The sequence below is a fragment of the Filicampus tigris genome, chromosome 18, assembly GCF_054856515.1.
Source record: "Filicampus tigris isolate MCC_2025a chromosome 18, RoL_Ftig_1.0, whole genome shotgun sequence".
NCBI lineage: Eukaryota > Metazoa > Chordata > Actinopteri > Syngnathiformes > Syngnathidae > Filicampus > Filicampus tigris.
The window spans coordinates 10,235,292-10,250,000 of NC_141234.1; the positions used below are offsets into that span (position 1 = coordinate 10,235,292).

General features: G+C 42.2%; 1 protein-coding gene across 3 annotated transcripts in view; it reads right to left on the reverse strand.

Annotated features, from left to right (window-relative positions):
- Nucleotides 1–14,709, reverse strand: part of epha10 (EPH receptor A10) — a 135,272-nt gene that overhangs the window by 113,941 nt on the left and 6,622 nt on the right. The window lies entirely within an intron of this gene.

A 14,709-nucleotide genomic window follows, 5' to 3' on the forward strand; every position in this document is an offset into this window, starting at 1 on the left:
ACTGCATTATTTAGCTCGACACTCATTCAGGCCACTATCTTGACAGGACCCTGCAGAGACCCAAAGACAACATAATGACAGATGCATCATCAGTTCACGTTATCATTTACAACACCTTCATCCAGTTTGTCCTCACGTCTTCATTTATCGCACACTGTCTCCGTTGTTACTATCGTGCCTTTACAATCTGTTAGCCTGTCGCCTCCAATCTATTTCCTTCACCGGTCTCCCTTAACACTTTCTTAGCCAAACACCACCCCCACATGTCTCTTTTGCTCCCAAGGTTGAGGAGCAGAAAAGCTCAAAGTTTTCTGCTGACGTTTTTTGTCGGGTCCAACTCGTGAGCCACTTTGAATTGGAAAAAAAAAAAAAAAAAGGGTTCTTCAACAATCACCTCACCCACCTTCAAACTTTTCCCGCGTGTTTGATCAATTTTGTCCCCATGTTTATTCACTAAGAGGTAAATGATTGAGAAATGCCTGCGGCTCTGCAGACGCACGGAGGGCTGATGGAGGTCAAATGTGCGTACAAACACAAAGACGCAGTGGAATTTGAAGGTACACGATTTGTTTGTGTTCTCCAACAAAATCACTCCACGAACAGTCACCGCAGGGTGTCCGAACTGACATCGGGCGATCACATACGAAGCAACCATCACTGAAGTCCTCGAAGACCTCCCAAGCTCTGCAACTACTTTGCGACTACTCAAGCATTAACGATAATGATGCAATGTTTCCCCGGGGGAGAAATAAATGTGTATATAATATTTGCATGCATGCATCATTACTTGCTTTTCATTACTTGCTTCTTCCTGGCCCGTAATGTAAAACACATTTGGCTTTCTACGCGGCGACTGCTGGGCTGCAGTCCATCCGCTAACAGACTCCACTCACTTCCAATAATCTCTGTCTTGAAGCTATAATAGCGATATAATGTTTTAGAAAAAGAAAATGTCAAACTAGGTTAATACATAGGCATTAGCCATCTGGTGAGCATGTCAGTAAGAGTGGATTATTTCACATTCAAGAATTAGGGACCGACCTCATCTGTAAACCTACTTGACTTTTGGGCTAAGCCTATATTTTAAGCCTATATTTGGTGTGTCTCACTCATGGTTATGTTTATGAATGCGCAACACGCACACACATTTACACAAAATCCTTTAACACTACTCTAGCAACACTCCATAAGCATCTAAAGTCACATTCAAGTTTTTAGAACAGATCGAGTTTTGCGTTACACTTGACCATACATTTGAGTGTATTTGACTTTCACTGCTCTAATTTTACCACTCCTCCATGTCATTACCTAAAGTGACAGTGGCTCGTCACCTGTATGCATATCAATCATTTTTACTTTTTCTTCTCATCATCCCAGTCGGGTCAGCGCTACGTCGGGAGATGCCAAAGCTGACTCCCCAGTGGGCCGAGCCTCTATTATGTCCCTCTTCGATCCTTGAACAATTGATGAACATCGATGAACAATTGAGGAGAAGAAGGCGGGACACAAGAATGGCCTGGTTGAAGGACAGGAAGATTATACTAAATATAATATTAGTGATGTACGATATTGCAGAAGGATGGTAGAGGGGGCAAAGGAATGGGAAATAAGACTTTAAAATGGGAGGGAGAACATGATGGAAGGAGGGAGGGGGGGGTTAGGGGGGACCATTTGTCAAGAACCAGTAGTGTGACCTTGGAGATCGATGGGACTGTCAGGCAATCAGTCAATAGTGTCTATAACTAGCTATGCTGGACAGGGGCAGAGAAAAGAGAAGATGAAAGGATGGCTTGGTCATAGCAGTCAATAGGACACACAACCTGAGAGCCAATCGACGGGTGTCCATGGCACAAAAACTTATGTTTCTATTGTAAAGTTAACAATACTCTTCGAGAATAATGGTTGCTAGCAAGAAAGTCCGACTCTTTCAAAAGGCTTTTCGGATTTGCTCATCCTCCATCTGGATCACAAGAAGATAGACGGACAGAAGGCACCAAAAAAAAAAATATTTGTGTTAAATGTCATGATCTCCTAAAAATGTTGTCTACGAAGTTGCAAAATAGAGACGCGTTTCATTGCATGCCATGTATGTGAAAAACAAAATGCACAAATAACTTGAAACTGACAAAAGTAATGGCAGCACATATACGCGTCTGCATCATATAGAAGAGCGAAGAATTAATCATTATTTTTAACATGACCAAATAAATTACAGGTAAATGGAATGAAGTATCAAATGTTAGACAAGTGGCATCATCCCCATATTGTACTTTTTTTTTTTTTTTTCATGAGTGTCCATCACATTACTGATTGGAAACAAGCCTTAAAGTTACAAAACGTTTTTTTTAATACTGCTTTTAAACATCCGAGGTCAGCTGCCAGCTGATGTTTTTTTTTTTTTTTTGGGGGGGGGGGGGTTGCTTGGTCAGGGGAGCAGTTTATGATATTATAGTCATATGACAGTGGAGCTAATCAGAATAACTTACTGGTAAGTGGCTTCTCCTCAAGAGACCTACTTGCACAAAATAAGCAAAAAAAATGGGGGGAAAGAATAAGTGGTGATTTTAGCCCAGCAAGTAATCGTATCCTTAATCAACACTGCGCACACACATTGGACACGCAGAGGACTCCTTGGGTAATCACGGTTATTAATAACCAAGGCAAATAAATAATGCAGACTACAACAGCAGCAGTAAAATGTGAGTGGTTGGAATGCCAAATTGTGCCAAAGCGCAGCAGTGGCAGCAGCAGGTCAGTAATTAATGAAATCAAAGAGGCACTCTAATGAGAGGCATAAAGTACGACCCAAACTGATGATCTCCCCCTCGAGTAAACAGGAATGCAATGGGATGAAATACAAAAACAGGTAACGCGCACAAATCTTCACAGTATGCCCCCAAATAGAACTTATGTGCCAACGCAGGGCTATGCAAATGTGCCGGAAAACGACTAACGACGCAAATAAAAAGAGACAAACACACTTTAGTCAAAACACACACAATTTAACAAAGCCTTTGCGGCCCGTGGGAGCACACAGCCGGCTTATGGCCCTCATTGTTCCACTCGCTGTTTAGCGCCAAAACCACATCTTCCTCCTCCCTAGTCCTTCCCCTCATCTCCCACCCGCCATTATTCCATGTCATTTCTCCAACAACCAACTGTTAATTTGCTTATCGCCGGGCAGATAATAGAACAGAATTAATCTGCTAATACCTCATTTTTTGAAAAGACCAATTCGACTGTTTATGTAAACAGCAAGAGTGGCTTCTACAGCGCATGGTAGCCGACTGGAGGATTTAATTATCGGGACTAATTACTTGTTTTCCTCTAACTGTTAACCACAGGTCTGCCACCGCTTCTGCTGCTCCACTTCCCTGGGTGCCAATGTCGGAAGCTGCTGCTGGCTCTACTGGAGGAACAGGGTGGTGAGATAACACCACAGGAAACAAGCGCGTCTCCGCTTTGCTTGACATTCCCAATCACCGCGCCGTTGTCAGTCAGCTCGAGTGGCAGCCTGTCGTTTGGCAAAGATGGTTATTCGCAGTTAAAAGGAGGATGATTAGAGTTTTGTCACAGTGGGTAATCACGGTTACGTGCGACAAACCAGCAATGAGTAAAACGGCTTGTAATTTGAAGGATATCATTTAAAATCAGAAGCGCTCTTGTTGAAAGAGAAGAGCGGGAAAGACAACCGATTGGATGTTTGCCTTAGCCACAGGAGTTCTCATTGCATTAAAGGCGGCTGTATTTGAAGGATCGTGATGTGAAAGCACTGCAATGAAGGCTGCCCCCCGTAGGAAGGCTCCTTTGGACGCCATCGCTAATAATGCTGCTAAAATATTTTACACATACTACATTAGCGCACGCTTTGGTGACGGCAACGTCGTCGTGACAACCTTCGGGACACACGAGCACGTCATTGGGATGTGTTCGTTTACACGCATGTTAGAGGGCTGGCAACCGGCAGACGCTTCACATCTTACAACGGACGACGACATGGAATGAGCAAGGGAGCAAATGTGTCATGCGATACACTCAGCACATGCCGCGGTGGGGAATTACAGTTCTCCAAGGCAAGGCGCATACACGGCGGAGCATGTCCAATACTGACTCAATAAAATGACACAGAATTAGGCCTTGAGGAAGATGTCAGAGAATGTTCATTAATCTCCAAATGAATCTTGAAACAAACTGGCGAGTGGTGCAATTAATAAGTCACAACATTTGTCACTTGCAGAAGGGCAGCTGACTTGACCTCTCAAGACCTCCTTGGCACCAAGCAGCAAAGCCCGCTGGTTCATCGGCCTATCACAAGATTTCTCACGTCCACATCGCCGAGCTGCACAGGAAGCAATCAGGCCACCTGGGGGGAGCGACATGCAAGGGGGGATTCGGGAAAATGTACGTACACCTTATTTTGCAACCAGGGAGCCTCCGGTTATTTTGCACCCTTGTTTGCAAATCATAGATGACGGAGTGACTAAGCCATTTGTCATGGGGTGCTTTAGGCATCCGAACACAGATGGTAATAAACACCCAGATGCTGTCAAATGTCTATGGACGGGGTTTTAAGAAAGCCTAACCATGGCTGCATTTAGAAAAAGGCTTGGATTTCAATTTAGAATCCGCTATGACAAGACATTATTTTTGCATGGTTACAAAAACAGACATGTTGTTGTCACGGTGTTGTGTACACATATCCTACAAAATTCAGCAAAAATGCCAACATTGATATCAACTGTATAGCGATTAAGAATAAGAATGCCTTTATTGATCCCGCAGTGGGGAAATTTTCATTGTTACAGCAGCAAAGATTAGAACACTTTTCTTGAGCATTTTGGCCTTTTGACTACATAAGTCATTTTTAAATCATTTAAAATGGACACGTACACGTTGAATTTATCTTTCACAAACAAAGACATCACCATATGCACAGGAATATTGTTTGAAAGAAAAAATACATTAGCGGATTGTATACAATAGTCAGGTCCCAAAAAAAAAAAAAAAAAGAGAATGTTCTCGACTTTGTGGCTCTTAACACCACCACTTCGAAATTAAACGAAGATGTGATTTGACTGCAGATTTTCGGATTCAATTTGAGGGTATCTACAACAATTTGATGCCTCCCACTTTAAGGGACCAAAAGTAATAGGACAAATTAACAATTTGTCAATATATGATATGTTGCTTCTTTGGTTGCTTTAGCTAGATGTGAAGCGCCAGCCAATAATTTCTGGAGAATTTGACTGAACTTGAGCACATTGCCCAAAAAAAAAAAATCCATCTGGCAGCTTTTCTCAGGCTCCATCAATAATGATTACAGCAACTTTAGCCTCTGATCTATTTGTACTTAATGTGGTGTCTGGTGAGCGAGTGCACGACATTGTTACCCATCAAAGGTATTTGCAGTGTTTGTCAAATTAGAACCACCAAATGTAAGGTTTATGCTACATTTGGCCCAAATTAACAGCATTGTTAATTTCCATGTTTCTGTAATGGGTAATACACTAATCTGGAGTAACCAAAATGATATCAACGCTAAAATCTAATTATTATTCCTAAACCTTTTTATCCCGGTGTTCTGCTAAAATGTTTTACCCGTGCAAAAATTCCCTATACAGTACCGGAAGCTGACAGTCTGTTCGGCCAAAATGCCTAACCCTAACCCCTAACTCCACGCGCACTGGGCATTGGCTGGACATTTCGATGGGTAGAAAGGAATTTCAAAAACACCGGGGGGATACGCCCATACTAGCAACGCTCTGATATGGTCACCGCCAGTAACTGTTAAGATGCCCCTACACCACCTTTACTGCACAGCAAAGAACAGAATTATAGCTCCTCAGAAGAAAATAAATAAATAAATAGAATAAATAATAAATCATTTCATGGAAGGCTGCGGATGCCAACATATAGCGAGGGAAGCCACCACTATAAAATATATGTATTCCAATTAAGAATTTAGCGAGAAGCCAAGGCCGCATGCTGGGCTGCGATACAGCCGGGGTCTACTGTATTACAGTATGCAACAGGCCAAGTGAGTCCAACCTTCCCTGTTCTGGACTCCAAGGAGCAATCCGTTGCATGAAGTAGCTCCTCTGTATGTCACAGACGGTCTTTGGTGCATATTTTAGATGGCAGAGGGAATATAAAAAGGGGAGGGTGCAGTGGGATAAGTGTTTGTACAGAGGGATGGCATGACAGAGGGTTAAGATGATGAAGAGAGTCCGGGGTCATAATTCTATGAGTGCTGGAACCCTTTGGAGCAGACTCGCACAGCACATGGCATCACTAATGAAATCTGAGCATTTGCTGTCCTGGAGATGAAAAGTGCCACCACGGTATACGGTAGGAAATGAAGAGAGTGATAAAATAAATAAATGTAAGAAAAAAAAAGAAAAAAAAAAAAAGAATTGAAGGTTATAGTAAATAAGCAAGGAATAAAATTGCAGAGCAGTGGTAGAAAACTAACACTGAGAGTGACAGTGATGCAGAATGAGTGACAAAGGAGAGCCTCATCTCCAGATTTGAATTTAGTACCCATCCCTCATGGAAGGGACGAGGAGCAAACACCAGGCAATTCCGCTGCAACACCAAACACAATGCCTGATTGAGGACAAATTGAAATGCAAATGCAACTCTTCCATTTTTCCCAGATTCCACCTGCAAGATAAGCAAAAGGACCTCTGTTTATTTCATAAAGTGTGGACGTCGCGTGTGTATGTGTGTGTGTGAATGAGTGAGTGAGTGAGTGAGTGTGTTTATGCATTAATGTGTATATTTGTTTGTCTACTTTAGAATTAGAGGGGACAGGAGGGAGGCAGGAGGTGAGGTTGTATAAACAGATTAGATTCAGTATTGTCCTCGTCCCCGGACTGCATTTCAATCGTCGTCCTCCCTGGCATTTCTTCTGCCCTTGTCAGGCAAGCTTATACAACCACAATGCAAGGCAGCGAGACTTCTAAAGGCAAGTTATAAAATGACTTTAATACATGACTGATACAAGTGATTTATTTCAACTGAGCATTCCCCATCAAGAAATGCTTGAGCTATTTTGCCTCAGAGTTCTGTTTCGGGGCGTTGTCGGGGTTGCGAAGCAGTCGTTTCACCACATGAACTCAAACCTTTCCAAGTCACAGGTCAGAAAACTAATTCAACTGCTGTAGTCACATGACCTGACTGACCAGAAGGTTTGTAATCACAGCCGAGTAAAGGGCAAATGTTGACTACAAACTGCTGCCCAGTGACCAACGGTAAACCCTGCTTGATACATGGCACAGTTACAAGCAGTTTGCCAACCATCAGACGTATGTTACAGGGTGATTTTTTTTTTGTTGACAAACTGGATGGAGAAAATATACAAGGGATGAAATGACAAAATATAACAATAGGTACTTTGCAAATACTGTATGGGATGACAGTTCATCAGGTGTTCACTCAATGTGGCACAGGCCAAGTAATCAGACTGTACATACATACCTTGACCTCGACTTACGAGCTCAGATGACTTTAGAGGTATGCAAAATAAACCAGATATGAGCCAGCAGGTCAATTTTAAAGTCTTGAGTGCCGAAGAGAATTTCCACAGCACAGAAAAAAAAAACAACAAAAAAAAACAATTACACCATGCACACAAGCCGGTAGGCAATTTGCACTCTCATGTAAATCTGCACAATCCCTGCCAATGAATGGGATTCATTGAGTGCTTTAGCGGCATTTAGTGATTTAATGGTAGGCTCCTTCAAATGACCTTCCAGCAAAGTCCATTACTTTAACTCCTCTGAACACATACTACTATCAACTCGAGACTTCGTAGACGTAGGTAATTCGCCATTAATTCGATCCACTCCATCCTTGAAACACTGCCCGCTTTAATTGTGACAGAGTTAAGAGAATAAGAGAGTGGGACAGATGGAAAGAACACTTGAGAACGTGATAAAGTCTGCCGCCTCCTATGCTGAACCATTTTCAACCTGACCTTGAGAGAACCTCCATACATGTCTAACCATTTCACTATCATGTAACGCATCACTCTTGTGCAGAAGTACATTTACCAGCCAGCAAAAAAAGAAAAAAAAAAAAAATCTACAAGAATGAATAACTATCCACCTAACATAACATCAGGTAAACAAACAACATCATGCCATCATACACACAAAAAATGAGGGGCCAACCTCCATCAACCTCATAATAACCCTCGGTAACCCCATTAAAATCAATTTATCCGTGAAAAGGTGTACTTAATACTCTACCACACACAAACACTCAAACACAAAAAGGCAACTCGGACTCGCTAAACACACTGCAAATGTATTCAATACGAGGCCAAATCAATTACAGCATATTTAAACCAAATCTTGTGAGAATGAACGGCGTGCACACGTCATTCAATACTCAATATGTCTCAAAATGCTGTAATAACCGTAGATATTGTTTAGCCATATGCTGCACCAAGTGCAGTCTGTGGAAGGAATGTACATATAATAAAGTCTGTGAGTGCAGACACAGAAAGGGACACGGAAAAAGTATTTACAATAACTGAAATAAAGCAGGTGAAAGAGTGACATATATGAATACGTATATGTAAGAATCTTAACTCTACTTAAAGCGGAAGTCAACCCAAACATATTTTTTTCAAGAATATGTTCCCAGCAGGCCCACTAGTTGAAACATGGCATTCTGAGTAATTTTGTGGTGTGGAATATAAATTAAGCAGCAAAATTGACTCATTTTTAGCTATCTCTGGGGGGGGGGCATTTTGTCTTCTGTCGACTGAAAATGACATCACAACTGCTCACAACGACCATTCACGGCTGACCCGTTTTCTGAATCTGAGCCGTGATTGGTCATTGTGAGAAGTTGTGGTGTCATTTTCAGTCGACAGAAGACAAAATGGCCGACCCCAGAGGTGGCTGAAAACGAGTGGATTAACACTTATTCCACAAACGCAATATTTATCTTTTATGTATGCCTTGTTTCAGCTAGTGGGCTTGCATAGAACATATTCTTGAGGAAAAAAAGTTTGCGTTGACTTCTCTTTAAAGTGCAATTTTTATTTTTATTTTTCAATATACTCATGCAACAATCCTTATTTGAATCACCATAATAATTTCAACTTCTCCATTGATACCACTGAACACGATCCACTTGTTTTGATGCATTTGTATGTTGCCGTAGCAATAGTTCCCCTCCCACCACCCCCCTTGTGATACCAAGCAGAATAATAATGATGAATGGAGGTAAACACAGTTCAGTGAGATCTCAGTGCATTTAGCAATTAGAAACACAGCAGGCACTGGGAAGGAATGGCTTTCGTGCTCTTAGTGTCGTGTTGACAATGACTTGCTTCTCTCTGTTGTTCCCAATCATCCTCATCTTGGATTTGCTGATTGGCCAAATAGCGTCGTAATTGACCGCCTTCCTAAATGGCCTCTTGACCAGCTGCCGTAGAGGTGACTCAGTTCCCCGGTCACCTGACATCTAGCCAGCTGGTTATCCGACAAACTGATTGACTGGCAGACTAATTGCCTTGCAAACAGGAAAGCAACATTTACGGCTGAGAGGATGCCGAGACACGGGAGGGGCGCATCTCACCGACCACCCCGCACTGATGACACTGATTGCAATCACTGCCGAGTAGGCATACAAAGTGCATACTAAAGCGCAGACAAATATCCACACCCAGGTCTCGAGGCCAGGAGCAATCAGAAAGAAACTCACAAATGGCCTTTAACAAAGTTGCATGCAAAATGGATTAGGGTGAAAGAGTTTGTGAAACATGATAAAAATTTCAAATGAATAGCATTACACTTTGAAATTGCCCTTATCACTAATATCGTATTTAGCATCTCTGGGAGTAGATGGCGGCGTAATCGGCTCTGTTAGGTATTCAGTAATACAGCGTGTGCAGTCGCGCATAAACATTAGCAATAGCATTACCAGCTTACAGGATGAAGAGAGGGGTTATTGATATGCTAGGTATGCATGTGATATCATCCAGATAATTATTTAAAGTCTAGTCAAGAAAATTCAGAGGGTTTCAGGCATGCAGCTTTTCCTTCACCAGCTGATTGCCTTGTTTTTGGATTCAGTCTCGTGGGCCGCTGAAAATCGGAAAACAGAAAAAGTCGATAAAATCTCCAACGAACCCACTGAGGAAAGAATTCTGTCTAACTTTATAAGAAGTTCACTCATTTTCCTCCTTAGTAATGAATTAGCCCCAAAATTCAATCGCATTCCAGGAAAGTGAAATTCAACCAGTGAGAGAGTATATGTACAAGCGTTTCCAATCATACTCATCCAAAATAAACGTTTCTCTTACAATTAATGCTCTTGAAGTGTTCTGAAACAAGAAGATACACTTGGTGTCCACTGATACTCAGCGGCACTAGCTAATGTGCAACATTTGCGACTGTGAAAAAAAGTATGTTCTTTAAAAGTTTATTGGGCCCCATTTTATCAAATCCCTCCCCTCCCTGAAAAACTGATGCTATATTTTCCCCATGGCCCAAAAGATATTTGGAGCCTTGCTCAAGGGCACTTTGAGAGTGATGACTATAAAACATTTCAATTTTCAGACTTGTTAGCAGTTGTTTTGGTCCACCATTTGATATGTGCATTCAAAGGCTCTGCCGCACTCGCTCACTTTTTTTTCCCCCGCTTTAATCCAAAAGGCCATTACAGAATTCTAATAAACCAGGTGGAACAGGTTCCACGCTGCTCAGTTACATCCTCTCCCACCTACTGTGCTCTCAGCCCTTTGCCCTTGCCTACTGATAAACTGAGAAGAGTAGCTTCCATGCTGGTGTCTTAACCCGCTTCGCCCAGTCAGCCTTATTACATTTGGTTGTTTGCTCCTCACATGCACACTCACTGGACCCCAGCCCAGCCACCGACACCCTTTCATTATGGATAGTCATCACCACGGGGGGCCATCGCTTCAAAGACACCCCGCTTTCCTCTTGCGTGTCGATGTTGGAAGGGGTGCAGGTGGACGTGTGATAAGGTGTATGGGTGGGAAAATCGCGCGGGGGGGTTGTTGTTCAGGATGGCTATCGTAAAACTGGCTGAGCCGCAGCAACACGATTTATGTATTTATTCATCACCGGGGAAGATGTGTATTAAAAGGTCGGGCAATTTTCCAGGTCGCTGACCAAGACCGCACGGCGAGGAGGCGAGAGGATGAAGAGGAGAGTGATGGGGGGGGGGGGGGGGGGGGGGGGGTATGAGGAGAGTGGCTGGTTAAGACGACACTTACGCTCAGATAAACATCAACACATTTGCACTTCACCTGTGAGTTTGAGATTGTATAAGACTGACTAAGTATTGTAGCTTATGCATGCGTTCGCATCTGTCTGCTCCGCCGGCTGCTGGTTAATGAGTTTGAAAGGTCAAACACCCCTCAGGAAGATTAATGGGGTTTCTGAGACATGAGGGTAATGGTTTATGAGGCCCTGCCGGACAGATTTCCAACATGACAGTCATTACTGCTACTCAGCGGAGACGGGCGGAGGGATTACAAGCAAAGACAAAAACGACACTAAACTCCTGGGCAGCAGCAATGGATAGAAAACACTGGACGAGTGTCTGTCAAGTTGACACATGCGCTCTCCTACAAAAGTACTGCAACAGTGAGGTCAATTCCTTCATTTTTGCTATGGACTGAAATTAAAGAGATTAATATGCCATTAGAACAACATTTCATCTTTTAGGACCAAGTATTTAAATCTGGCTCTGTTACAGAACTTAGACCACCTTGTGTTTGAAACCATCCATTATTCATGTCATCAAAGGTACTGGAATATGGGAGTGATTATTCAAACTACTCTTGGATTTAGATTTTGTGTTTTCCCTGCGAAGACTACATTTCTACTACAGTGGTTAGCGGTGTAACCAACATGAAAATCAGAGCGCTGTTTAACAGTGGTAAAGAAAGCAATTGTGTAAATGGAAGATGGAAAAACACTCAACTATGGCCAATCGCAATTTGGATAGCCCTTAAAAAATGTTGTTCAAAGTAACAGGGGTAGACTAATAGCGCAGTTGATGATGAAAGATTTTGACAGAAATCACCTTGTACAGTACAGAACCGACAAGAAGATGCAAACCACTAATTAGCAAAACGAATAGGAAGGCCGGACTGGAATTTTGCTGAAAAATACAGAGGCAAAAATAATTGCGGGGGAACGTTTATTTGACTGACAAGACAAATATTGCCCTGTACCAAAGTGATGGAAAGGCTTACGTTAAGAGAAAGAAATTATCTGCTTAAAGCGGAAGTCAACCCAAACATATTTTTTTCAAGAATATGTTCCCAGCAGGCCCATTAGTTGAAACACGGCATTCTGATTAATTTTGCGTTTGTGGAATATAACTTAAGCAGCAAAATGCACTCGTTTTTAGCCATCTCTGGGGGCGGCCATTTTGTCTTCTGTCGACTGAAAATGACATCACAAATGCTCACAACGACCAATCACAGCTGACCTGTTTTCTGAATCTTAGCCGTGATTGGTCATTGTGAGCAGTTGTGATGTCATTTTCAGTCGACAGAAGACAAAATGGCCGCTCCCAGAGAAGGCTAAAAACGAGTGGATTAACACTTATTACACAAATGCAATATTTATCAGAATGCCCTGTTTCAACTAGTGGGCTTGCATAGAACATATCCTTGGAAAAATAAAATGTCTGCGTTGACTTCCCCCTTAAATTACGGATTCAATTGGTAGCAGAACAAGGGAATACCGCAAAGTGTAGGATGTACATATGTTAACATGCTTGACATCTTTCTTCCTCCCATCTGCTCAGGACTTGCACAAGCGCAGCTTGCAAGTTCTGCTAACATGTGTCGAGTTCAGAAATGCTAAAGGAGAATCAGTGGACATGAAAAGTACATTATGAGGTCACTTTTACGGGTCGGCCAGTCTCAGCCAGAGTAACTAAGGCAGGCTGACATGAGAAATGAATAGAGTTATAAGGAGAAGGCGCACGGGATTTTTAAGAACTGTATGCTGTGTATACTACAGATCATACATATTGAAAGCACATAGTGTAGATGAAGCATCATCTGCCTTGCCACTGGTACACAGGACCAAATGCACGTGTACCACATTTGAATAAAGTAAAACCTCGTCTTGACCGCAACATGACCGTTGCATAACGAGCGCTGGGCTACGGGGCTCGATATGCCGCAGCCACAGGCTTTAAAACATGATGGTTGCCTACTTTCCCCAAACTGAAGGGAGAACACTCAACAAAAATATTATGCTCGCACAACATAAATATAGAAGATGGCGTGATTTTGTTTTACAATTGCGTTTGTCAAACAGCCATAAAGCGGAAATGTACGACTGCTTCTTGGACCACTTTCATCTGCGGGAAAGAGAAACACTCACACGCACCTTTTATAATTGGACTTATAGTTCATCCCTGATTGAAAAGAATGTGACAGAGAGCTCAATCTAATATTTTAGAGTTAGGGTTGTTTCAGTGTATGCAGGTAATTTACATTTAATTCCAGATTTGAAGACCCATTTTGCTCTTAGTCAATGACTATTTTTTACTTGAAGTATTAGTGTTAGCGTTCACACTCCATCCACATCAAAGGCAACAGAACATTCTGCCAAGAAAACACATCAGTGATATTTATCAACTTAAGACGCACCAGCACTGAAACGTCTGCCAACAAATGTCATTCCAATCCATTAGTAGCCCAGCAAAAGTTGCAGGGGAAAATGTGTGTGGGGTATTCACACAACAATCAAGAGAAAATACAATATACTTGTCATGAAATATTGGTCGAGCTGATGAACTTTTTAATTTTTTTATTTTATTTTTTTTAAAGGGAAGTCAACCCAGAGAAATGATTTGCTATATGTTATATCCACCTTCACTAGTCCAAACATGGCGTTCTGATTAATATTACGTTTGTGGAATATGAGTTATACAGCAAAATCCACCCGTCTTTAGCCATCTCTGAGGGCGGCCATTTTGTTACTTGCTGTCGACTGAAAATGACATCACAGTTGCTCGGAGCTCAGGTAACGACCAATCACGGCTCACCTGATGTCACTTTCAGTCGACAGAAGTGACAAAATGGCTGCCCCCTGAGATGGCTAAAAACGGGTGGAATTTACTGCTTAACTCATATTCCACAAACGAAATATCAATCAGAATGACGTCTTAGACTAGTGAGGCTGCATAGAACATAGTCTTGTAAAGACATTTTTGGGGTTGACTTTCACTTTAATCAACGTTTTGACGATTCCTCAAAGAAGCCCTTGAGATAATCACATCTGGGTCACGTTTCAAATTCAATTTAATTTTTTATCCATTATGCAGTCATACATGTAGAAGTTAGTAAATGGTGAGATGAACAATAACTCATCATAATTCTAAAAATAGGCAGGCCTAATTATAATAATTACAATAAACCAGGCCAACACCAAGGCCAAACGATCTTGAAGGCATTTGCCGCCGAGCCCCGAATTCTGTTACGATTTACTGTATGCATGCTTCACAAAGCATGTGACTATTTCCAATACACCTGTAACACCCGCCAACACCCCCAACAACTGGCACGCTCTCTCTCGCCTTCATACACATACGTACACGCACACACATTTCCCCCCTCATCTCTGCTTGATTCGTTCTTGCCAATCCAAGCATAAGCGCCTGCTGATGCTATAGTCTTTACCAAGAACAAAGGCTCGC